This window comes from Trachemys scripta, chromosome 7 (assembly GCF_013100865.1).
Source record: "Trachemys scripta elegans isolate TJP31775 chromosome 7, CAS_Tse_1.0, whole genome shotgun sequence".
In the NCBI taxonomy this organism is placed as follows: domain Eukaryota; kingdom Metazoa; phylum Chordata; order Testudines; family Emydidae; genus Trachemys; species Trachemys scripta.
Genome location: NC_048304.1, coordinates 12414645 through 12440922, shown reverse-complemented (window position 1 = coordinate 12440922; position 26278 = coordinate 12414645). Strand labels below are relative to the sequence as shown.

Below are 26278 nucleotides of genomic sequence, written 5' to 3'. Positions count from 1 at the left end.
CCTCTCATCTCCTACTGCTGACCCGACTGTACATGGCCTATCCCCACAGAGCTACTGAGCATGCTCCAGCCCAGGGCTACAGGGACCCAGAGAACTTTTCCTACTAATTTAACAAGTTGGACTAGAACCAAGAGCATGAAGCCTGCATCTCCTGTGCTCTCAATAACCCCCTTGCTGGTGGCCAGGCAGCAGTTAGAGGATATTTATCCCCTTGATTCAGATGAGATTGTATCAGAGTGGTTGGGGGAGATGAGAGGAGCAGATTGGGACAAGGAGTCTGGTGATATTGGGTGGGAGAAGAGAGAAACTGTGAATGGGAGGTGGAGGAGGGAGACAGACTGGCTGTCAAGTGGACTGGGCCTGGTTGGGCAAGGAAGCTAGGATTGGGAGCTGGTGCAGCAAGGAAAGACTGGACAAGGAGACTGGAACTGGGAGCTTGGAGGGAGGGTAAGCTGGAACTTGGAATGAGAGAATGAAATGAGGAGCACCAGGAGCAACTTGGCTGATGGGGAGACACAGAGATCAAAGCTAGGGGGAAGGTGGGGAACTGGGACTGGGCAGGCAAGGAGACTACGACTTGGAACCAGTGTGGAGGAGAATGTGAGTTGAGGGGGAGGAGAGGCAAATCTTAAAAGTAGCTGGGGTAGAACTGCAACTGGGCGGGCAAAAGACTGGGACAAGGAACCAAGTGGACCATGTGCACTAGACAGATTGGATGAGGAGCACAGAGATGAAGACTAGGACTGGGAGACAATGCAGGGGAAGAGGAGAGAGAGAGAGCTCAAACAAGGGACCAGGAGGGGGAACTGGGACTGGGTGAGCAAGGAGATTGGGGACAAGGAGCTGGTGTGGGAAGGATACTGGGACTGGTTTCTCAAGAAGACTTGGCCTGGGTATTGGGAAAATGAGATGGGGAGTCAATGTGGAGAATGGAACTTGAACAGGGAGCCTGGGAGGGGGAGACTAGGACTGGTTGGACAAGGAGACTGGGATGAGAAGCCTGAGGAGTAGAAATTGGGACAAGGAGCGTGGGTGGGGAAGAGACAAGACTGGGCCAGAGCCAGGTTGGAGAGGATAGGACATAAGGGGTTGAGCTTGGGAGGGACAGCCAGAAGAATTTGTGCCCCTCCAGAGCCTGGAATGAGAGCTAATATTACACTGATCACATACTGGTTTCTCCCGATGCCCCCCACAACAGGACCCCCACCTCATTCAGTGCCTCAAGAGGGCTTGCTCTGGGGGGGTGAATTAGGGTTGTGTAGTGAAAGAACCTGTTCCCTGTAGGACCCCTGCCTCAATGTTGCAGAAACTGGAAGGTTTGTAATAAATAAGGCAGGGGACCTCAGGAAGAAAGGACATTTTCATGGATAAGACAATTGAATGCTACCCTGGAAAACTGGCTTCTATTCCTGCTTCTGCCACAGAGCTCCTGCGTGTGATGTTAATCAAGTCACTTAAATTTAAACCAAGCTTTTTTGAGGTGGTCACTAATTGTGTGTTTCTCATTTTCTGGGAGCTCAACCTGAGATGCCTCAGGCTTGATTTGAAGCCAAGCTGAGCATTCAAAACTGCAAGTAAAATCAGTGGGAGCTGGGCTTGAATATAAAGATTGCTATAGTACTAAGTAATCCCAGGCATCTCAAATTGGGCACCCAAAATTAGTGGATCTAATGACCTTAATCTCTCTGTGCATCAGTTCTCTGATCTCTAAAATGGGAATATCATCCCCCCACAGGGATGTTGTGAAAACAAATTAATTATTCCTTATGAAGTACTCAAATAATATAATGATGATCACTATAGACTGAGGAAATTAATAATTCTTTCTTCAGAACAGGGTTTGAATAGCAGGCAGTAAGTAACGGCCACATAGAGATCAAGAAGGATAAAACAAAACATTGAATACAATGTTAACTGAGTACAATTCATCCTGTGCACTGAATGAGGTAGTGGTCCTGTGGAAAAAATAGTATTATCATGTCACTGTAGGGTGACCAGACAGCAAGGGTGAAAAATCTGGACGGGGTGGGGGGTAATCGGTACCTACATAAGACACAGTCCCAAATATCAGAACTGTCCCTATAAAATCAGGACATCTGGTCATCCTATGTCACTGAATACTGTGTCATAATGCATATGCAAAAGGGAGCCAGATTATGGCTGCAAAGGTAGCCTTAATTCCGGTATTTCCTAACTTTTGAGCGCTTGACTTTTCAACCTCAATAATGTTGTTTTAATGTAGTTTTTGTGTTTATATATATACACACACACAAATCTCAAAACCTCATTCTAATTCAACTAATTAAGCTCAATTAAAAGATAAAAAGCATTTAATATAAGCCTTGTGGTGGATGAATTAACTATAATTAAATTTTAAAAAGATAGTAATTTAGTTCAGAGTCATTTTTTCGCAGTAAATTAAAAGAAACTACCTTGAGAACTGTTACACACACACACACACACACACACACACCCCTGTGTGTACTTTTTTGTGAAAATGTTTTAATGGGTTGAAGAGCAGTTTTTGTACAAAAATACTGATCAAAAATGTTTGGTCAGCACTAACATCTAAGTACATAGACACAGCTATACATAGTTCATTTTTATGTCTCCTATCAATAAAAAAATCTATTTTATTCAACACATTCAGGCATAAAAAATGTGTACAGTACCAGTTGAGGAAAAAAAACTGTTCTTCTAGGAAGGGAGAGCAAATACAGCAATAAGAATAAATTCTTCTGCCTCCTCTGAGCTCCATGGAACAGAGACCTCTGGAGTTCCACAGAGTAGCCAAATTCCATTGCCATAAAGCTCAACTGGAAACAGGGGCTTGCGGGGGCTTCCCTACTCAGTGGTTGCTGTGAAATGACTACATGGCCCTTGAATGCTGCCTTTCCCCCTTGCCACCAAAGGAGATTAAGACGACCGAGTGAACACACAGAGCCACTCCAACTCTCTGGAGCTGGAGGAAAGTCACTGCAATTGACTGTCAGTCAAATGTCCCTAGACACTTATGAGTTAAATAGGAATAGTGGCCAACCGGTACAGAATGGAGCTTTCAGCTCGACTGAGGAATTTCCCCAGCCCCCAGGAAAATGAAGGGCAGTGGGCACAGCAATGCCCCCTGCCCACCTTCCACCCAACCTTCCCACATACACAATAACTGGGTACCACCTTGTTCCCTACCCCTACTTTCTCTCTTCACTCTCCATCTGAGTCACCTCAGAGATGTTTTCTCCAGTCCCACATGACTTCCACAAGGAAGAAGGCAGGGAAGGACCAAAAGAGCATGTTTGTATTAGTTAGCACCCCCATAAATCAGCTCCACGGATTGTGACCACAAAGCCACTGTTGAGATGCTCATTGTCTTCGTCTGCTGGCTCTAGTCTGTTAAACTTCAGGACATACCAGGTCAATGCAGAGCCTACAAAGAGTTAAGGTGCTAATAGAGCCCATTATAAAACAAGAGCAGGATCTAGTCTTTTAACCATGAAGGACCAAAATCTGCACTTATTGAACCCCATACATGCTCCAGTCCAGTTGTACATCAGCACAGAGCCGAACACAAATTCTAATTTGTGACTGAATATACAGAACAGAGACTGACTGTCATAGGAAGAGAAAGTTAGGTGCCTTTATCATGTACAGCAGGGGCCCTTATAGTGTTTCTCAGGGGAAGGGGGCAGAATATAAATGATACTAGCGGTATTTCTCATTCTAAGTGAAGAGGGAATATCGTACCTAATTGCAAAAAAAGAACCTAAGGGCGTCCACTGGAATTTTCTTTTATGGGACAGTCTGCAAATTTTTTTCAGAAGTAGATACATTCCTTCATAAACTCATTTCTTTATAGAGCCAAGGCCTCATAATAAGCTATTTTGATCCAGTTAATTAGCAGCTTCCATCCTCACCACTTTGATTAAAACAAGTGTGATTCTAGGGTTGATAGGAGACAGTAAGCTAATGCATTTGAGTAGCTTTGAGCTCATTCAAAGTTGGGCTGAAATATGCCCGAAGTCAAAAAGAACAAAATCTTGGTGTCAAGTATCAAATCTTGGTGGTCTCATCAAGACTGTCTCTAGTGCAAAACATAGCATTAAAACAAACAAACAAAAAATCACATGAAGCAAAACTGGCCATCTCTGCTCAACATAGTGCAAGGTTTGTAATGCGGTAGGTCTTTTGCAGCTCAGATCAGAGATGTATTATTAGAGCATTGTGCTTGAATTTGCTCAGCACCTGTGTACAAAATGTCTTTCTTAAATCAATGTTGCCAGTCTCATTTTACTGATACTCACATTCAAACATTAAAAAAGGAAGAAAAGAACAAGTTTCATCTCCATTTTCACTACCTTGTATGTAATACACATAAACAAGAGCAATATGTGATGTGTTTCTCAAAGGCTGCTTTGATGTATATATACTATATATTTCATTTATACTCTCTTTTGTTTGGTGCAAAGGTACTTAACTTTGATGTTTATCTACTTCTACCAGTGACTCGTTTGAGGGAGGATGTATTAGACTTTGATCAGGGGCTTTGATTTATTATAGTCACTGTTTGATCAGTTACTTGCCCCATGAGTATTTGATCTACTTGGTAGCCTTTCCTATTTCATTTAAATTCTTTGTTATACACACACCCCCCATTTTGTTTGTTTTGTTGTTAGGGTTTTGAGGGTTTAAAGACTCATTCAGCTCAACAACAAGGTTTTTTTTCTAAAACTTGATTAAAAAAAATTTTTTTTGGCAGAGTTATAAACTGCCGTTCTTTGGAATTTTCTATTAGCATGGCTGCTCTGGATTTCCTTAGGGCAAAAAGTCATTCCAGTGGCAGGGTATGTAATTTGCTTTCTTCATTGACTTTTCCTCAGGTGATTTGTATTGCTGTGTTGCATATTCTTACTGATTTTTCTTGGTTAACCCCAATATATTCAACATTTCCATATGGTTCTTTAGAGACATGCTTATTTCAGTATCTAAATAGGATTCCAGGTTTCAATTTTTTTGAAAACATACAAGCTTTGAGGGGATTTGTTTCATATATTTTGGCAGTTGTATTTTTCTGTTATTTCATGAACATCTATGTATTTGATTCATGGTAGATTAGCAATCTACTCTCTGTCTCTCGTTATGTATCTATCTGGTGCAGATCTCTACGGGAAAAAAACACACAAAAATTCTATTCCTTCATAGGTTCCAAGGGATCATTGTGATCATCTAGTCTGACCTCCTGTATAACACAGGCCATAGAACTTGCCCAAAATAATCCCTAGAGCAGAGCTTTTAGACTTGATTTTAAAAAATTATCCATGATGTAGAATCCACCAAGACCCATGGTAAGTAGTTCCAATCATTAATTACTCTCACTGTTAAAAAATTACACCCTTTATGTACCCTAATAATGAAATGTATCAAAATCATTAACATTAATAATACTTAATAAAAATAATAATCATATAAATGCCATTTTAAAATTGATTTTATATGGCATATTAAAAACTTGATAGCTCAGGAGATTGGTAAGGAGAGTGTCTTTCTTCTCAAGGTCATCAATTCAAACTCAGTTCAGGCTGGTAGTGACTGAAAGTTGCTTGGTGGTGGAGGTTAGCGATCCTAGTCCAGTTTCTAATGGACAGCTGCTTGCCTCAGCACAAAATTCATCATCACAATTGGTGCTACCTGGTACCTTTGTTGCAGTTCTCAGCATAGAGGCTGAAAACTGAATGGGGTTTTGGACTACCCTCATTAGTCCCTTCAGGCCTGGCTTGCTGGGGTAGCGTGAGGAAAGCTTGGACTGGCTTTGTCTGTTCCATAACTGTTCGTAGCTCAACAGAGCACTTCGCTCATTTGACAATATACTTTTGCAGCTATTGTGTGTTAAATTAAAGAATGTGCCGAATTCAGGCTATATATTGAGTAAGCGGATAGATACCTCCTTTCATAACTCGGAACAACTATTTGCTGCACTCTATCATGTTTACCAGCAAATAAACCAGGTCACATATTGTGTTACTTTACCAGCCAAATAAAACCTTGTCCTAGGATAAAGCCTCTAGAATGCTGATCGGTATAATGCCCCTTGTCCTAGTTCAATGTCCTTGAAATGTTATGTTCAAACTTACACAATTTGCCATTGGCTGTAGTCCTTGCCTGACGCAAATCATTGGTAGGCAAATCTTTTATGTTTTCCTTTAGTTTGCTTTTTAATGCCAAATGAGGCCTTTTGTTCTTAAGAAGCAGCCCACTGGGCCAAATTTTCAAGTTTCTCCAAAAACACACCCTCAATATTTCTTTTGCTCTCATATTTTGCAAATGCAAAACCCAACACTTGCACTTGCAGGTTGGGTAGCTGTGCATACATCTACTGTAAAAGCACAAACCACTTGTTTGCAAGTGCATATGTGAAAGGTCGACAGGTGTAAGTGGAATGAGTACACAAAACGTGACTTCTAGTGTTTGTATAGTGGAAAGACATTTCCTCAGTATTCTGCATATGAAACCCAAAAGTTCTTGCATATTTAATCTAAAAACGACTTCCCTAATGATTTCTAACTTAGACAAATATCTCCATTCACACAACTCCTGATATCAGGTATGTTCAGAAGCACCTAAGTGACTTATGAACCTAAGGTAAAATTTTCAGAGGTGCCTAAAGTCCCAGAGACATAGGATCTCTAAAGCCTAAATCACTTTGGAAAATTTGACCCAACATCTCTGATAGCTAAGGGTGAAATTTTCCCTGTACAAATGATCTACACAAGGCTTTATGCACCACTACAGCCCCACTTTTCAGGCCAGTTAGGGCACAACCATGGACAGGTGTGATTCATACTTGTGCTACTCCAGGGGTAGTTTGTAAGGGGTTTGGTCTCCCTGGGGAGTGCATTCACCACACCATCTTTTAGGACTGTAAATTGTATGACCACCACTGTGGCAACTGTTGGAGGGAGTATATGGCCATGATCTTGTGCAGGTGTGAATTTCGCCCAAAGGCTTCCATCTTCGACAACCTTGTGTTCAAATCCAAGTTTGTGGAGAGATCTGTGTATGATGGGGCAGATAAATCTTATCAAATTCCTTCAGACCCGCATATGCATCCCCATTGTGCTGATGTAGCTGAGGCTAGACAATGACATTGGATAGAAAAACCTACTTTACCCCCAGCATGTAGTCAGGTGTTCAACCAACAGATAGCTCAGTACCTGGGATTATAAAGAAAACTGGTTTGTTTGATCAGAGAACCTCTTCTTGGGTTGCAAACACTAAACACCCTAGTCATTTCACTACTGTCTTAAGGCATCCTCATTAAATACTGATCTGGATTTAAGCAGATTTTCAAGTGTGGAAGAATCCTGAATGCATCGGTTAAGGTCTTTAGCCCAGGTGATATACCTCAATGAGGTCAATTTTCAAAGATAACTGTGTGAAGAACCATCTGAAGGATTTTTCCCTTAATTCCGTAATACATTTTCTATTACAGTTATTATAACCTTTATGCAGGGTATGAAGCTCAATTTGTCCTATATCAGTTGACGTGGGGAGGGTGTTAATAAATGAGCCATTTTTCCCCAAGACCAAAGCTACTCACTTTCTTAGGCAAGTGGTTTGCTTTCTTAAGCGTGTAGAAAAGGACATATCACTATTTCATATCCACAAATATGGTTACATGAATCATGCCCTGATTCCGGGGTTCTCAATTTTTTTCCTTCTGAGGCCCCCTCAACATGCTATTATGGCACGGCCCATCTGTGCCACAATAACTGGTTTTCTGTATATAAAAGCCAGGGCCAGCGTTAGTGGGTAGCAAGCAGGGTAACTGCCTGGGGCCCCATACCACAGGGGGCTTCATGACGTTAAGTTGCTTTAGCTTTGGCTTCAGTCCCAGCCCCCGGTGGCTGGGCTCAGGGCCCTGGACTTTAGCCCCATACAGTGGGGCTTCAGCTTTCTGCCCTTGGCCCCAATGAGTCTGATGCTGCCCCTGCTTAGAGGCCTCCCTGAAACCTGCTTTTGGCCCCCCAGGGAGCACTGGTTGAGAACCACTGCCCTGATTTAGAAAGAACACTAACTTTTAAGATGGCAACTGCAAATGTTTATTAACTACCTTTTGAAAGAGATTAGCATCATGAGCTCTGAATAAAAGGAAAACTGTTACAATCACACTTTCTCTCAGTTATAATGCATCAAAAGCACTTTATAATTCTACTAAACTACTATGAACAGAAATGGGGAAAAAAACTGAAGAGTTTGTCTGAACATATATATCTCTATGTGGCATAGTTTTATAGCATATATTAACATGGGTTCGTGCTGTGGTCACACAGTGCAGGGGGGTCACTTATCAGATTGTGCACTGAAAACAATATAAACACAATTTGGGGAATCAGCACATAAAAGAGAGAGAGGGAGGAATGAAAAATGTAAAATGAGAGAAAAAAGAAAAGTGGAGCATTCCCTGAACACATGTTTCTGACATCCTAAACCAAGTTCATGGTTGGACCCAGGTATACGACTGGGTACATGGACAATAAAGTTAGGTAACATTTGCAATTACCTTACATTGAAAAAGCTATAATATCAAAAAATATAGTTAAAGTTACTGTCAGAATTCTTTCCCAATGTCACCTGCTCAAACTTTGTAAATATGTCTCTTGTTCAGATGAAGCATTCTAGAGTGGGCTTCAGTTTCAGAAAAATCCATTCATACATTTTTGAGTTACATCAGGAGGAATAGAATATATTTTCCAATCATAAAGACTGAAAAAATAAATTTCATGTTCTTTATTCTTGCTTAACTAAATTATGGCCAGCCTTTACATACTGACCTTTCCAGGCGGCTAGTCCTGAATGAGGACTAATTTGCAGGCTAATTTACAAAGAAAGGAAATGTACTTCACTGTTCACACCTATTTTTTTTTTTATAATGATCTGAATCAAGACACAGAATTGGAACATACCTAATCTTTGTGGAAGTCCAGATTCGGATAACATTTGAAATGAGCTCTGCAGCTTGGTCCTAGATCTACTATGGTTATTTTGGACTTATAACGTAAAGGGGTAGCTTTTATTTAGCATGTGACTTGACATTTACTGGCTGGAAAGAACATCAAAGGTTTGTCAATGGGTTGACTCAAATGATGAACACTTGTTTCTTTTTAAAAAGACAACGTGCATTTTACCAGCATATCTAGTATTTTGCAGTTCATTAAAGTAGGGAAAGTGAGCTTCAAAACATTCAAATAAGAATAGAGTTCTCAGCCCTCATTCTCTGTGTGTTATTGTTTGCATTAGCGAAGGCTGGGGAGTTGAATAAAGAAAATCCCATAAATGGCATTTCAAAAGAAAGTTAAGGGGTGAATCATCAGCATGATATGTGAGGATTTTGCCACATGACTTCCAGGTGAATAGGAGTTGTACAGTTAAGTCTCCACATACTGAAAAATTAAGCCCAATTTCTTCTTTTTTATGTTATTTAATTAGTCACAATATAAACCTCAACAAAAATATACATTTAAATTCAAAGCTAAGACAGAAATATATCTTTTGGCAGCATGGATGTTTTGCTCGGTAGCATATCTAGCTATATTAAGGATTCCTAGGTGCTTAAATCCTATGATAATGGGGTATCCTAGAGAAGCCAAGGACAGAAATAATTCTTTGGCTTCAGCACCTTCTTTCATTAAACTACAGTTGTTGGCAATGCCATCACTAAGGACATGCTTTTGACTCTTTCCCCTTTCAGCATGTCCCAGGAGTCCTTTGTAAAATCCTAAAGCCACCACGTCAGATCCAGTCTTCTTGGATGTTTGGAATAATGTATATGTCACTCACTTGTCTACATGGCAACGCTTAGCAGAGTTAAAAGGAGAGAACTGTAGACTTTCATTCAAGAATTACGCTAAATCATGATAGGGTTCAGTCAATCAGACTGCAAAATTTGGTTTTCAGGGAAAACCCCCATCCCTTGACAAATTAGAAGCCATAATAGGATGGAAGTCCTGACTTGGTCATTTAGCCTCACAAAGGCTTGTTGACTTGTTTGGTTAAAAAAAACTTGTGAACTAGATTTTGGCAGCATGAAACTTTTTATTCTGAAATGATAAATCTTTCAGACTCTGAATGTCAATGCTTCCCAATCATTTTAAAATTATATGCTATTTATGCAAGAAGTTTTATACATGGAGAGCGCGAGAGAGTGCGAGAGCAAGCTCACTACTATACTACAAATATAGAATACGTCAAAGGCAAATTCTTTCAATGAACTTAGAACCATGTATTTAGTATGCTCCTGAAATAAATATTAGCTAAATAGATGCAAGACACAAATCTTTATTTAAAAAGAAGTTTGCTAACCAGTGAATTCAGCTCCTTCATCAACTCCTGCCGCAATCTGCAGTTTTAAATCTGGATCATTCTTCCCACTTTACTGCATCTGGAGACAAACACACAGTTGTAATTTAAATAATAAAAAAGGACTTCAAAAACAAGCAATCCCACAAATAGGAATATATCAGTCTTTGTCTCTATGTAGACACAGCTTTTATAGTGATAGAACTTCTCTTTGTTCTTGATCTGTTTCATCAGATCACTGAGTTTGTCTCTGATCTCATCCTCTTTTCTCCTACATTTAACTAGAAAGGAAGGCTGATTTTCCATGTTACAATAAGAGCGGTAACATGGTCCAGTAGATAGGGAACTGGAGGGGGAGTCAGGAGATCTGGATTCCAGTCTTGGCTCTAACACTGACCTGCTCTGTGACCTTTGGGCAAGTCATTTTTTTTGTGCATTGGTTTCCCTTATTCACTCTTAACCTTCACTGTCTACTTAGATTGCAAGCTCTTTGGAGCAGAGATGGCACAATGGAGTTTCAGCTTTCATTTCATAGATGTTTTTGCAATATAAACAACAAATCATACTAAAATGCACTAATACAATCTGAAGCTTTGAATCAAAATGTTACTTTTGTTTTAATTCCACCCCATCACAACAAGTAGCCTGAACAATATTACGGAACATGAAGTTTGATTCCAAGAAGCTTAGCAGGTAGAGTTCGAAAAGACCTGTTGGCAAAAAATAGTTTCTACTATTCATCCAAGACTGCTTCAAAAACATTTTTTCCCCATCCACTCGAGTCATCACACTCAGTGCCACTAGAAATCCAAACTGTGAGGCATCTATCTATACCCAATTTGCTACAGTTATTCCAAATCGAAAACCTTTCTCAATCTTTCTGATATTGCTAGAAAGGTGTATTTTTAGGGAGGATTCACGTCAATCGCGCCAGCGTAGAATTCCTTTTTTCATGCTTCTATCTTTCAATCTACATAATAACTTTTTAAGATAACTAGACTTCAAAAGGGTCAAAAAGAATGGTTTGGAAGACCTGTGATCTTCTGACTATGATAAGGTGTCAAAAATATATTGTTCCTGTCTTTCCTACTTCAGTTCAGCAATCTGGAGCAGGCTTGAAAGGTGTTCCATTTAAAATAATAGATAAAAGGTGCTATAGAAGAAGTATACGATCAAGAAAAAAATAAGGGAATATTTCTTAACTATTTTCTTCCATCGTGTTCTCTCCATTTCAAACACATCTTTAGTGATCAACCTGTTTGTATCTCATATACACACACACTATACACGTGTGAGATATTTCTTCGCTATTGTGCCTATCCCTTAGCATTTATACTACTGGGTTCTTTTTGAAGAGCTATTTCACACATTGGGCCACGTTAACAGGTGCAACCACAGCTTTGCACCCTCAGGCTTCTCTGACGTGTGCTGGACCCTGGAAATGGGGAGAGTAAGGTGACTTAAAACCACCTCTCCCAAGTCCCATATTTTAATCAGGGAGAACAACCACAATATACGTTTCAGATATTATTTCCATATACCAGTAAAGAGCAAGCGAAGGACAACAGCCCATTTTTTTCCCTATGCAAGTCACCTTTACAAGTGATTTACTATCAAGAATCTTTGCATGAGTGACAAGATAGTCAGTGAAATATTTTTAGGGAAAAAAAGTGATAAAGGGAAATTCAGCTAACCTTTTTTTCCTTCCTTGACACTACTCGATAATCTCTTTATCTGGTCGTATTCCAATAGAGTTAGAGGCAGACTGTTATTTCCCCACAGACAAATCCCACCCCCCAGTCTCCAGCACACACGCACGTTAGTACTTCAAACTGACGGCTACGTTTTTAAATAATGGTTAGCTCCTTTGAGATGTATGGCCAAATTCTGTGTACACATACACGTCAGTGAGGCATATCTAGCTAGCGGGACTCATTTGGTGCATTGCGCATCTTTTTTACCTTACTTGTAATTCACACAGGAAAGTAACTGAAATGCTTGATAGGAGACCATAATTTAAAAAAAAAAAAAAAAAAAAAAAAAAAAGGCATTTTCACAAATCCTCTGCTTCCTTTCTAATTATGTGAGGTGCACCTGGGCCTATCAATCAACCTTTAACTCAGAGACATCCATGACAAGATTATAGAGAGGCAGACAGAAAAGGACCAGAGAACTCATCAAGGAACTCTGTTGGAATATTCACTTTTGCTGAAGGAAGGCCTTAACCTTCTTTTCTCCAGCAAATTCACTTAACGGGTAATAGAAATGAAGGAAAGGATGTTGTTAGAGAGATAACGAGGGCTGCCTAGGAAGGTTTAGGAAAATGACTACCCACTTTGCAACAAATTTATACCAACAGAGGATTCCACCAGAGGTACAGGTGAAAGGCCATCATTCCCCGTTAGAAACTCACTCCTAGCACCCTGCTTTCCACTTCAAACCATCTGCTCCTGCTTATTGAAAACCATAAACTGTATCATTTCATACCAATAGAGGATGTGGCCCCCTGTATACGGAATGATATGACACAATTAAAATGTAAAAAACAAAGTGGCAACAAACCACATACCAAACATAGCCAAACCAAGCTCTATGCTTTTAAAATAGGTTCTTCCCTCCTTAGCAATTCTCTGCAGATTATGAGTGGCCTCATCTCCATCGTAGTCACCACTGCAGGGCTTGGATCGATGCTGCTTTGTACCCCGTGTAGTCCAATGTAATTCAGTAGCATTTTACCACTCTCTATAGGTTTAAATGGTCACCCAGGGGCAGGGCAATCTAGTGTTAGGTCCCTACTCTTTTGTGTTGTGTAAGCTCCAGGTGTGGAAAAGCCTGATTCACATACTTAATTCTGTTGGAGCCATGTTGCCCATTGACTCCCCCATTTTGCCTTTTATGCCTCCTACTGGGGATGTGGATGGAAGAGACAATGGGTAAATTAATGCACAGAGGGTCGGCATTAACGATTCTGCTACATCCTGTAGAATTTGAGGGGAAGGAATGCTGAAGAAAGCAGATAGGCCCCTAGTCTACCTACTCTTACACAACAGAGCTCAGTATGGAGGAGCTTCCATGGAGTGGGGGAAAGGTAGACATCGAAGCTGCAGAGGTAGATATTCCCCTTTTTCAGCATCACCTCAGTCCACTCTAGGGCTCTGCTAGGTTTTTGTTTCCTCTGATCCCTTAAATGAGGACAGCACGTCCTATGACTCATGGAAAAAAATAAAATGAAGTGAAGTTGTCAATTGCGAGCTTCCTTACATATCAGTGCAAGGGAGTAAAGGGGTGTAGTGAGTCTCCTCACGTCTTTGCTTGGGCTACCTGCATTGCTAATCTGCTCGTAGTGGGGAGAACAAGAGCCAATATTTACTATCCCATTAAATGAGTGGAGCCTTGGCTCTGTGCCCCCAGTATGCTGTCTAGTCCAGCAGAGTCAATACAGAGAAGGTCATAAATTATAACTAGCTTAGGGTTGGTGAAGCCATTCACACCTGTGCAAAATGCATGTAAAATTATAAGAATGGCACCAATATGCACCCTCTTTTCTTAGGCATAAATGACTATTCAAGATCAAAGGCAGTGGAGAATCAGAGTATAGGAGTCTAAAGTAACTCTGGATAATAGTATAGTTATTATGCTTTATCACCATCAACGATGCTCTTAAAAGAGGATAATCATTATCATAAATATAAAATTAGGTTCAAATATATGACAATATATGAGGAAAATATATCCATTACTTTATTGCATTAGATCTTCAAGTATTATGCTAAATGGCTTTTGCTTAATGTTCTGATTCTTTTTAATTTGTGTAAGGTACCCATATGCAGAGGCCAGAGACACCACTAGAAATCAGTCAGTGCTTCTCTATTGTTACAGTACACTGAGTTTACTTTCAGAATGTAGGGAAATGAATGTGACTTTGGACCTGATCCTGCATTCCCTGTGCCTCCAAAAACCTCACACATATAGCAATGGGATATTTAGAGGCACAAGGAATGCAAGATTAGGAATCGATTCTGTAAAGATAAATGTATTATTTATGATGTTACTTAGTCGTGCCTATGGGCCAAATTGAGATTGGATCCCCATTGTGCTAGCCTTTGTACATACACAGAATGAGATAAACATATTTAGAGCCGAACGTTAAAAAGGGACATGATTGTCCATTGATGTAAACCAGCATAGCTCCATTGATTTCAAAAGAGCATTTCCAATTTACACCAGCTAAGAATTTGGCCCAAAATTTTTTACAAGGGTGTCCATTTTAAGACATCCTCAGATTTCAAGGATTCCTACTTCACACTCTACCTCTCGCCCACCTCAACACCTCTGTGAATCTACAATACCCACCTGGGGAAGTGAGGAAACAGATTGACAGAGCAAGATGCGTACCCAGAAATCACCTACTACAGGACAGGCCCAACAAGGACAATAACAGAACACCACTGGCCATCACATACAGCCCCCAGCTAAAACCTCTCCAGCACATTATCCACGATCTACAACCTATCCTGGAAAATGATCCCTCACTCTCACAGACCTTGGGAAGCAGGCCAGTCCTTGCTTACAGACAACCCCCCAACCTGAAGCAAATACTCACCAGCAGCTACACAGCACACCACAGAAACACCAACCCAGGAACCAATCCCTGTAGCAAATCAATCCCTTGTTGCCTACTCTGTCCCCATATCTACTCTGGCGACACCATCAGAGGACCCAACCACATCAGCCACACCATCAAGGGCTCATTCACCTGCACATCCACTAATGTTATATATGCCATCATGTGCCAGCAATGCCCCTCTGCCATGTACATTGGCCAAACCAGACAGTCTCTCCGCAAAAGAATAAATGGACACTAATCGGACATCAGGAATAGTAACATACATAAGCCAGTAAGTGAACACTTCAATCTCCCTGGTCATTCTATTACAGATTTAAAAGTCACTATCATTGAACAAAAAAACATCAGAAACAGACTTCAAAGAGAAACAGCAGAACTAAAATTCATTTGCAAATTTAACACCATTAATCTGGGCTTGAATAGGGACTGGGAGTGGCTGGCTCATTACAGAAGCAGCTTTTCCTCTCCTGGAATTGACACCTCCTCATCTATTATTGGGAGTGGACTACATCCACCCTGATTGAATTGGCCCTGTCAACACCGGTTCTCCACTTGCGAAGTAACTCCCTGCTCTCCATGTGTCAGTATATAATGCCTGCATCTGTAACTTTCACTCTATGCATCTGAAGAAGTGAAAGCTTATGCCCAAATAAATCTGTTAGTCTTTAAGGAGACACCAGACTCCTTGTTGTTTCTGTGAATCTAGTAGCACTTGGTGGAATATGGGACTGTGCATTATACTGTTTCATTGGGAAGATGAGTTGAATTCCTGGAAATATTGCAAGGAATGTACCCGTCTACAACAATGCACCTGTCTGCAGCACAGACTGAATTATGCTTTCCTGTGTCTCTTTTGTCATCTGAATGTGGAAATATTATTCTGTGATCTATTTCTGAGACTCTTCAGTGTGGAATGATGCTTTCCATAGAAAAGCACTATTATTCCTGGAAGCGTGGGTTACCCAGCAGGCATAGGCAGGCTGCTGTTTTCCCTTTCTCGGGGAAATGCATAAATATCTAAAAAAAGCTGCTTGCGTTTAAAAGTCAAGTGCCTATTTTACAGAGGGCTAAAGGAGATGATTTGTGAGAGACGTGGGCTATGGGCTTATGGTTTCTTAAATGGGGAAAGGACGGTTATTATTATAAGTGTTCATTGTGTGTATCAGTAGCCATGTGGCTGATTCAGAGCCGCAATGAGGTCACAGCTGCAAAGTCCAAGTAATTGCATTTAGTGTGGTACTAGAAAGGGCAGTATTACTGGAACAACGTATTTCTTGATGGAAACGAATGTCTGCTGTACTGTGCTAAAACTTGTCTTGGTGTTTGAACCCCGGTTGCTAAAGAGGAGGGGAAGAAAGGCTTACATTTTCACCATATCTATTGTTCAAGGTTTGCTGTGGCTAGAATATATATTTTAAGTGGTGAAATGCACCTCTCTCTTAGATCTGCAGGGATTAAATAAAAACAGGAAATGTGTGTGTGTGTGTGTGTGTGTGTGTGTGTGTGTGTGTGTGTGTTACACTAACTAGATTCACACGCTACTTTTGCTCCCTGCTTTGCAATTTCATCTTTTCATTAATTCTTACTACTGCTACTAGAATTGCTTCATGTCTTCCAATTTCCCAAAGTGTTAAAGGGGTTAGATTTGTTTCCAAGTGGGGAGACTGAGCATTTGAGGATTTTACTCATTTCAGCTGCTCACTCACTGAGGCTAGGTCTACACTACCCGCCTGAATCGGCGGGTAGAAATCGACCTCTCGGGGATCGACGCTCTTACTCCACCAGCGGAGGTGGGAGTAAGCGCCGTCGACAGGAAGCCGCAGAAGTCGATTTTGCCTCTGTCCTCACAGCGGGGTAAGTCGGCTGCGATACGTCGAATTCAGCTACACTATTCGCGTAGCTGAATTTGCGTATCTTAAATCGACTCCCGCCTGTAGTGTAGATGTACCCTGAGTGTGAGTCTCTGTTCCAGCTGAGTTAAGCTTGGTGCAGAAATTGAAAGAAGAGGGGGACAAAGGTGGCTTGAAGCCATCTTTGTATTTCCCCTATTCTTGGGGGGGCTAAGGGTTTGACTGACCTCTGGTGTAAGTTAGAGCAGTCCAATTGCTGCAACTTAAATCTAGCCACCTGTGGTCTCAAGGGGCAATTCCAGCAGCCAGGAATAATGGGAGTGCAGCTCTGCTCTGGCCATACTCCCTTTCCCTACGGCACATCACAGATGGCAATAGAGCTGTGTTACTGGATCTCTGCCACCTTGAGCCACTTCAAATGGTGTTTTATTGTACCACAGATAAGTATAGACTCATGTAAGATACATTATGCTAACTGGAATCTGAACATTTAAATGTTGCTTGTATTTGGTCTGCTGTGGAACTTTGTGTCATTGCATTCCCATAGTCTTACTCATGGCTGTGAGATCCTCCATAAAAAGCTAACGTTCCAGGGCAAAGCATCCTGTTCTGAGTTATATTGTTCTTGACAGCCCCAACACTGCTCTGGGGGTGGGGCATAATGGCATCATCCCCGAAGGAGCACCAGGAGCAGATAATCTCCTCAAATGCCTGACCACACATATGGAGCATCATGCCCCTGCATGCCCTTCCTGTTCTGCCAGCTATTGAGCAAACAAGGCGGGGACCTAGCCCTACTTTCTTCCTGGCCCTCTGGGGCAATGGATGCTACCAGGAGTTCGTGGAGGGAGTAGTCCCTCTGTCCCTCTCAGCTTTGCACACAGGAGACCAGGCACAAAATTGCTTCACAAAATTGCTTTGTATTAGGCTTTGGCACTGAAGGGTTAACAAAGCGTGAAGATGTGAAGGGGGGGGGGTAGCCAAAGGTAAGATCAACCTGTTGCTTAGGCTGCAGTAAACCACTCCTATAACCAACTCACTCATGCAGCCATGTACATCTGGCGCCTCACACCAGACACTCCGAGACCAGAGGATGTCCTACAGGGCAGACCATAGAAACTTTTGCCACTGCTCTACGTGTAACAGGGGAGCGAAGAATCAAATCCTGCAGTCCTTACTTGGCCTTTACTGTAGTAAGAGTTATGGAGGAATAGTAAGGAATGAGCCTGACACCTCCATATTAATAAATATAGAAGTTTTTTGGGGGTGAGGGTGTAGTCATAGAAGGAAACTATTTATGAACCAACTTGGTAAACTGCAGCATCGCGTGAATAAACCATGGTTCTTTCAAAAAGTCACTGTCCTTGAAATGACAAAGCATTTTAGTGGTGTTTTGGATTCCATGTAAGAGGGAAATGAACTGGAGAGCAATTTGTGATTAAGTCTCCAGTTTAATTCGAAGGCCATAAAATTAATACGTGGAGAGGGAAAAAAAAAAAAAGAAAAGATGCTCTAACTCTTAAAAGAAAAACATGAAACCAAAGTTTTAGAAATTATCATCAGCCACTTATATAATGAATGCAAGACATGCCATAACTGCAATGGTGACATAGGTGGCAATCCAAAAGTAAAGATTTTCACATTTTTAATTATTTTGCTTACTTAATCTTTAAGAAGTGGAGTAGAACTAACTTTACAACAATGGAAAATGAACACATACATTTTAGTTGACATGCAATGTAAAACTATTGATGGATTATGATTCATAATTGCAAATCCACTGCCAAAATGCATTTGAGTTTTACCCTTTATACATTTGTCATACTACTTTTATACAAAGTCATGAATATTGAAAAAATATACTTCATAATAAAAAACGTTATTTTTAAGGGTCTCAGCTTCAATGTAGGATTTGGCCATTCATGTCAATATAAACAGAATGTGGTGCAAAAAAAAAAAAAAATCTGTAGATTTGCTTTCAGTTGAACTCTTAATTTTGGACTCTTTCATTTTCCATTACAAACTGTAACAGAACAAATCAGACAAGAAGTTCTCTCAAAGTCACAGATTTAACTTAGACATAATAGTCTTATAAAATGTACATGTTGTATGCATATTGCTGTATGCAAGTGCTGTGATGTTTCTGTAAAATATTTTGAGAAAAAGGTTTAAAATAGTGACATGAAACATTGCTTGGTAATCTATTAGCATTGACTGGAGTCAGAAAATGAAGTCTTTGGATCAAAATCATATAGCAAGTGCACATGAATCCGGGGGCACATTAAGGGATAGGGTTGACTATTCCATATTGTTGTTGAAAGCTCCTTCATAAATAAGGAACCCTTTGGTAGGATTCTATCTAAGACCCATTTCTTTTTAATTTACTGCTGGGGTGAAATATTCTCTTCTGCATCACTCCAGAAGAGCTAGTTGGGAACTTTCTGTTGCAATGGTTTTTCCAACAGAAATTGTAGATTCTGCAAAATTGAAATATTCTATGGGAAAATTTCTATTCTGCTGAAATGTTTCAATTGTCATCTAAAAAAAAAAAAAGATGGTGTTTTCGATCAGTCCAGCATCAATCTGTCTTCCTGAGCAGCCACAGTAACTCATAAGCCCAATCTCCTCTACGGACCAGACTGTGATGCACATCAGACTCCCCTCTGTTTCAACTAGTTTGGTGAATCCCAGAACTCCCATGAGAGATGTTGTCTGACCAGGGAGCTCTGACCACAGAGGACAATGGTGGCATTGGATACCCAAACTACGTCTTTCACGAGGCACCCTACAGCTCAGATGGATGCGATTCAATGTTAAATGAAGCCTAAATAAAACATTTCAATTTGTTTCAACAAGCTGAAGTGAAATGTTTCAATTCAGGAATATTGACAACTATTTCACACCTATTATATAGTAGCATTGAAGTACCTTCCCATCTTCCATTTACAGTATTTATCAAACTGCCGCCGAAGTGGCGCCGATCACGGCTTTTTTTTTTTTGCTGCTTGGGATGGCAAAAAAACTGGAGCCAGCCCTGATTATGGGAACAAGTAAATAGCTTTTCCTTATTCACTTTCTCCACACCACTCATGATTTTATATACCTCTAACACGTCCCTCCTTAGTCTCCTCTTTTCCAAGCTGAAAAGTCCTAGCCTCTTTAATCTCTCCTTATATGGGACCCGTTCCAAACCCCTAATCATTTTAGTTGCCCTTCTCTGAACCTTTTCTAATGCCAGTATATCTTTTTTGAGATGAGGAGGCCACATCTGTACGCAGTATTCAAGATGTGGGCGTACCATGGATTCATATAAGGGCAATAAGATATTCCTCCGTCTTATTCTCTTTCCCTTTTTTAATGATTCCTAACATCCTGTTTGCTCTTTTGACTGCCGCTGCACACTGCATGGACGTCTTCAGAGAACTATCCACGATGACTCCAAGATCTGTTTCTTGCAATACATAGTTCAATTTACCAATTTCTGTGGCTCTATGATTTATAGTACCAATAAAATAAGGCAGGGCAGAACGATATTTTGTCAATCCAGTGCACTGGACCAGATTCTGGCTGATAAAATAAGACCAATAATCAGAAATAAGGCTGTACTGACACATACCAGAATTAAATCAAGTGCAATATTTATATAAGCAGGTGGTCACTTAGGCTTCTTACTTGCTAGGTCCATGTGTGTCCCCCCACATGGAAATTAGGTTTGGGCAAATAAATTCATGCCCTATATGTAGCAATGTTTAATGATTATTGTAAGTGTTCAGCAATTAAACTCAATTTATGATACATGTACATATATTGACTTTAAATTTCAGTGAACACCAAGATTTATAGTCTCTTGAGGAAAATTCTGACTGGTAGGAATCACCTTTCTCAATATTTACCTCCTGGGTCAGTAAATCCTGATAGTCAATAAAAATCAGTAAACTCAATTGACAGCACTAGGGTGGGCTGTGTACATCTTAGGGTAGGATTTGGCACACTTAGTATATGCTTATTAGTTAGAATGATTTTGCATTTAGAGTCCCTGTGGTATAGGGCACACTTCCGTTTGCTTTTTATAACATATCAACCATAAGTCATTTCTACTGTTATTGCTTTGCTACTACCTTTCCTTGAACTCCTTTGGAACATAAAGTACATGCAAATTGAATGGTATGCATTTTCTTTTATATATCAAAAAGAGGGTTCCCTCTGGGCTGGTAATATAGAATCACATAATGCTGTATGCTACAACTCTATATTAGATGCTGGAGCACAATTTTTTCCACAGTGCCTATGTATTTATATTCAAAATTTTGGGATTTAAGGAAAGAACATTTTCATACAATTCACTCTTGTATTTTGAGGATTACAAAATGTGGGTAGATATTCTGGGCCAGATCCTTAGCTGGCATAAATCAGCATAACTCCCTTGGACTTCAGTGGAGCTATACCAATTCACACTAGCTGAGGCACTGGAGCTAGGTCTACACTACAGGGGGGGGCGACCTAAGATACGCAACTTCAGCTACGTGAATAGCGTAGCTGAAGTGGCGTATTTTAGGTCGACTTACCTGGCTGTGAGGACGGCGGCGAGTCGACCGCTGCCGTGCCGCCATCAACTCCGCTTCCACCTCTTGCCGTGGTGGATTTCCGGAGTCGACGGAAGAGCCATCGGGGATCGATTTTATCGCGTCTTCACTAGACGCGATAAGTCGATCCCCAATAGATCGATTGCTACCCGCCGATTCAGCGGGTAGTGAAGACATGCCCTGGGTCTCTAACTTTTGCCATTTCTTTAAAAACAACAACTAAGCAGAACTGTATGAGTTTGAGCTGGCCTTTTCCACGTCTCCAACATAAACATAATTCAAATGACAACTATTTCACACCTATTATATAGTAGCATTGAAGCACCTTCCCGTCTTCCATTTACAGTACTTATCAAACTGTAATCTTACAAGAATATCTAAAAGGTTATTCAGATATTTATTATCCAAGTTGTACAACTAACTTGCTTTCACTGTGTCAGCACCCCTTTCATGTTCACTTGAGTGGTGTTTCTAGTGAAGGAACAATTTGTGCTAGTTCAAGGACTAAAGCAAAATGAATTGTAAGACTGAATTTTGAATATTTACTAAAAGTGAATTTCAAATGGTATCACTGACCACTGCAAATTTTCAGTGCTGAACTGAAAATTCACACTGGGATATACAATTGTAACTTAATGTTGTTGGTGGTCAGTTACACAAACGACTGCCCTGCACCTTTTGGCGGGAGTGTGTGCGCGCTTGGCTGGATGGCCAAGTTAAGGGAACAGTGCTTTATGGCTGGGGGGTGGGGGAGAGAAAGAGGAAAAACTGCTGCAAAAAGGGACAGCATGGTTGCTGACTTATCCTGTGGGAATGCAGGGTTTAAAAGAGGCAGCTGTGCACCTAAAGCCTTCCTTTTTACATGGACCAAGGCTAAAGCAGAACCCACCCTCCTTCCCTTTTAGGTAGTAAAATGTCAGGTTTTACCAACACCTGCTGTGGGTATTACACTAGCTGCCCCCAATTTTTAGAGGGGCTGGGAAAGCATTTTTCCCTTACCACCATATTGGCTTGGGTGCAGTTGGGGCTTGTTCACCTTCCCCACACCAGGTTTCAGGAAGGGCTCTGTTCGAGCATGGCACGACAGGTGGTAGGCCATATGTCGCAACTCATTTAAGTATAGGGCGGATGTCCAGTGCAGGCACTCCATAGGAAAGGTATACAGTGAACAGATAAATGGCTTGTAAAAGGACTTAAAAAGAGGTGTTCATTAAAGGAACGAACAGGGGGGTAGTTGGGGACTCCTATGATTGGTACGGCAGGGAGTCAACTCCCCCATTCTTATAGCCCACATTAACCCTCCGGGGGGGGGGGGGGGGGGGGGGGGGGACGGTACGTCCCAGCAATGGATTTGTTGGAGGGACCTGGAAAAAGTTCCCCAGGTAATTACAGAATAAACATGAGGTTACCTTCACTGCACACTTATCTGCCAGGTAGTCCCAGATATCTAATAATAAAGTTCTTTCGGCATAGCCAGACAATAATTGATCGGGCCAAAGAAACTGTAACATGTAAGTTAGGTAGTGAGTCTGAATTTTAGAACATTTCCAAAACACTGCTGGTAAGGGATTTATAGACTAAAAATACCCTATGAGGACGATTACAGATAACTCAGAAGAATAAGGAAATTTGAGATTGTGCATGAACAAATTAAAAACAATCTGCAAAGAGAAAAAAGGTGAAATACATTGAATAAATTGTATGTTATGAATCATTTGCCCAGCTCCAAGCATGATGTGGTAATCAGATCCCTTCTTATTTAAAACAAGATATGCTCATGGAGAGTTTTACTACCACAAAATGTGATACTTGGTAAAGATGGACCCTTCAGCTTTGTAATTTTTTAACACCTGGGGGAGAGAATAGTATGAAAATCATTTGAAAATCCTCGAAACAGCAGTCCAGTGAGTGGCATTATATTTCTCTTTATCACTGCAAGCATAATATTTACTCTTTATATTTCAGCATGGGGTGAATACATATTTTATATATAGGCCCCAATGAAGCAAAGCATTTAAGCACATGCTTAACTTTAAATATGAGATTATTCATATGCTTAAAATTCAATGCATTGTTCAATATTATCTTGGATTGGGGCTTTATAGATTTAAAAAAACCTATAATTTCTACTGGTATAATCATTCCATAGGATTACAAGCAGGTAAAATATCTGCCCAGAATAAACAGTTTGGTCAAAAATCTCTCACCCCAATGGCGGAAAGACTAATGATTCAGATTGCTTTCCAAAGAACTAGTGCTAATGTGCTTTCCAATCACCTGTCCTGATCAGAAGGCATTCAGTTGTAAGGAACAAATTTGGAAGTAATTATTTTGAGTTTGTATAATGTCTTCAAAGGCAATTAAAAACCCCATACATTTTTGAGGGGCACTCAACTGCAGGTATAGAATAACACAGCCTGTGGGAATGCCAGTTAGAGCCAATTAAAACCCGATCAACCTTCCATGACACAGACATGCCTATTTGAACTTTGCCTCTCTTTGCAAGATGTAGACATTTTGCTTCTTTGCAGAAACCCAATTTGGGAAGTGCAATGGATCTGCCCATTGTGATCATAATACAGATTTAACGATCAAAATGGAAGATGCCCAAATTGATTCTCGTAACTGGATTCCACTGTATCAAAGAGTCATTGCTGCAAGAATAAAACCTCAGCTCTTTAGTCACAGATATGCATCTTCACCTCAGTATAAAAGCAGAAAGTGAGAGAGAAAGAATGGTGCACATGCATATTTAACATAAACTTCAAAAGCAAGAGGTTCATTAGGATAACATAATAAAAAGCAAGCTGTTCCTGAATGAATGGCTACAGTTTAATAAAACATGACTTCATTTTAAAAAAAAAATTACGTTGCAGACACATTTGGACTGACATAGGGAATATAGCAAATGATGATAAAAATCAATTACTCAACAGATATGTATAGATACTGAATAATGCATTCATTATTATTCATTCTCATTACAATTCCCTCACATAACAAAGAAACTATGGAGGATGAGTGACAGCTTTAAGAATATATTTTCCAAATAGATGAATCTGGAGTCCTGAGCTATTTTAAAAAAAACTGGGGTACTGTCAATATTATGTTATTGGGAATTTAAAAGATCTTAATTGTTTTGTTGTTATTTTTAACTAAATAAACAGATCCACTAAGTTATTAATCTGAATATTCCCTCTCCCCCCTCCCCATCTGAAACAACCCAAAATTTCAGAATGTGCAGATTTCATTTCAGGTCAGTTTTACTGTGTTATAAAAATGTCTGCAAATCAAGAAAGGTACAACCAACAAATATCTTCTTAGACCATGAAATAGGCTATCATTTTTTAATGATTCAAATAGAGATGTCAACAGAATGGGAGAATTGGTAATAAATATAAATAGAAGGGCTGAGAAAGACATCCAGTTGAATAGTTTGCTAACTGCTACCTATAGCATTTTGGCCATATATAAGGCCACATTTCAGACAAGTTAGGCGGACCAAATAGGCATGCTTAATTTTTGTGTACAATTAATCGGATTATACACATTACAAATCTGCACTCCTAGTCACAGCAATTGTGCATGGGTTTTGCCCACACATACATTTAAGAACCTAAAATGTGTGGAAAAAAAATCAGACCCAAATCCTCAACTAGTATAAATCAATATAGCTCCATTCCAGTCAAGGAAGCTCTGCCAATTTACTCCAGCTGAGGATCTGACCCTAAATCTTTACTCTGCCCAATTTTTTCGCTAATATAGTCCATTTCCAACATCCATAAAATAAGAAAACCCTTTCTCTCTTCATGGAGCAGTAACTAATATTATCACCTACTCTAAGATGTCAGAGAAAGAGACTGGAGTTTTCACTGTCTGTATGTCTCAGTTACAGTGTTTTTTTGACGGCTTTCCCTACACTTACACTTTTACTACTGTGTTCTGTGTAGGCAGTGCTAGGAGACTCTGGTATCAGTAGCAGATCTGGGAGGGAGTTCTCTTTTTCAATTCAGCCTTCCAGCAGAATCAATAAACTCTTTGAGGAAATCTCTCAGGGTCTGACCTTTGGGGTGGCCTCTTTAGGCCCCAAACTATAGTAACAGCAGCAGTTCTCCCAGGCAACCTCCTAGTGAAAGATTCAAAAGAAGATTGTTGCCTATTGGAGGCACCAGTATCTTCCAAGCAGGCGATCTAAGAATGGAATTAATCAGCCTGCCAAGCTTTTAAACTCAACTTATCATTCACCCAGAGCTCTACATATATTCTTTGTGACCTTGTGTTTCTCCATCTCTTTTGATCAGATATTGAAGTACTCTCTTGTTTAATGCATAAGTAACACCACTTCATGGTAACATCGAAACAAAAGAGAACATAAAGAACATGAAAGAATATAGAGTCCGTCTGTTGGCCTATCACAACACATACAAAGACCTAGTAAAAAGCCATGGTATTACATAGCTGTATTTATGCTATTACATAGCAGAACTAACAAAGCTAAATACGGCTTTAGAACCAAACATGATCTGAAACACTTAACTAGAACTGCAGATCTTTGACAACAGAGGCAATTACTTATTGAAGTGTACCTAACCTTGTCTCTCACTCCAACTGGTCTAATGCATCAGGCTGAGGAACCAGCCCTCAATGTGTTGATTTCAACTGGTCAACTCTAAGCTCAGTGCCCTGTTTGAAAGAAGTGATTCATGGGTTGTAGCACATGGAAGCTGCAGAAGGTCATGCTACATGACACCTCACCCTTTGGACTTTCACATTGTCTTTCTGGCAAAATCAAAACCATTTCGTAACCAGTTCCAAAGGTCCATTTGACAAGCCAGAAGGGGATGAAACATTCATTTTAATACCACTCG

General features: G+C 40.3%; 1 protein-coding gene across 10 annotated transcripts in view; it reads right to left on the bottom strand.

Annotated features, from left to right (window-relative positions):
* The window catches only part of CHL1 (cell adhesion molecule L1 like), a 194848-nt gene that overhangs the window by 132427 nt on the left and 36143 nt on the right, over positions 1-26278 (bottom strand). For all 10 annotated transcript variants that reach the window (XR_004646402.1, XR_004646403.1, XM_034775324.1 and 7 more), the window contains exon 2: positions 10354-10432. The gene's annotated coding sequence lies outside the window, so the exon portion shown is untranslated. The remainder of the gene's footprint in view (positions 1-10353; positions 10433-26278) is intronic.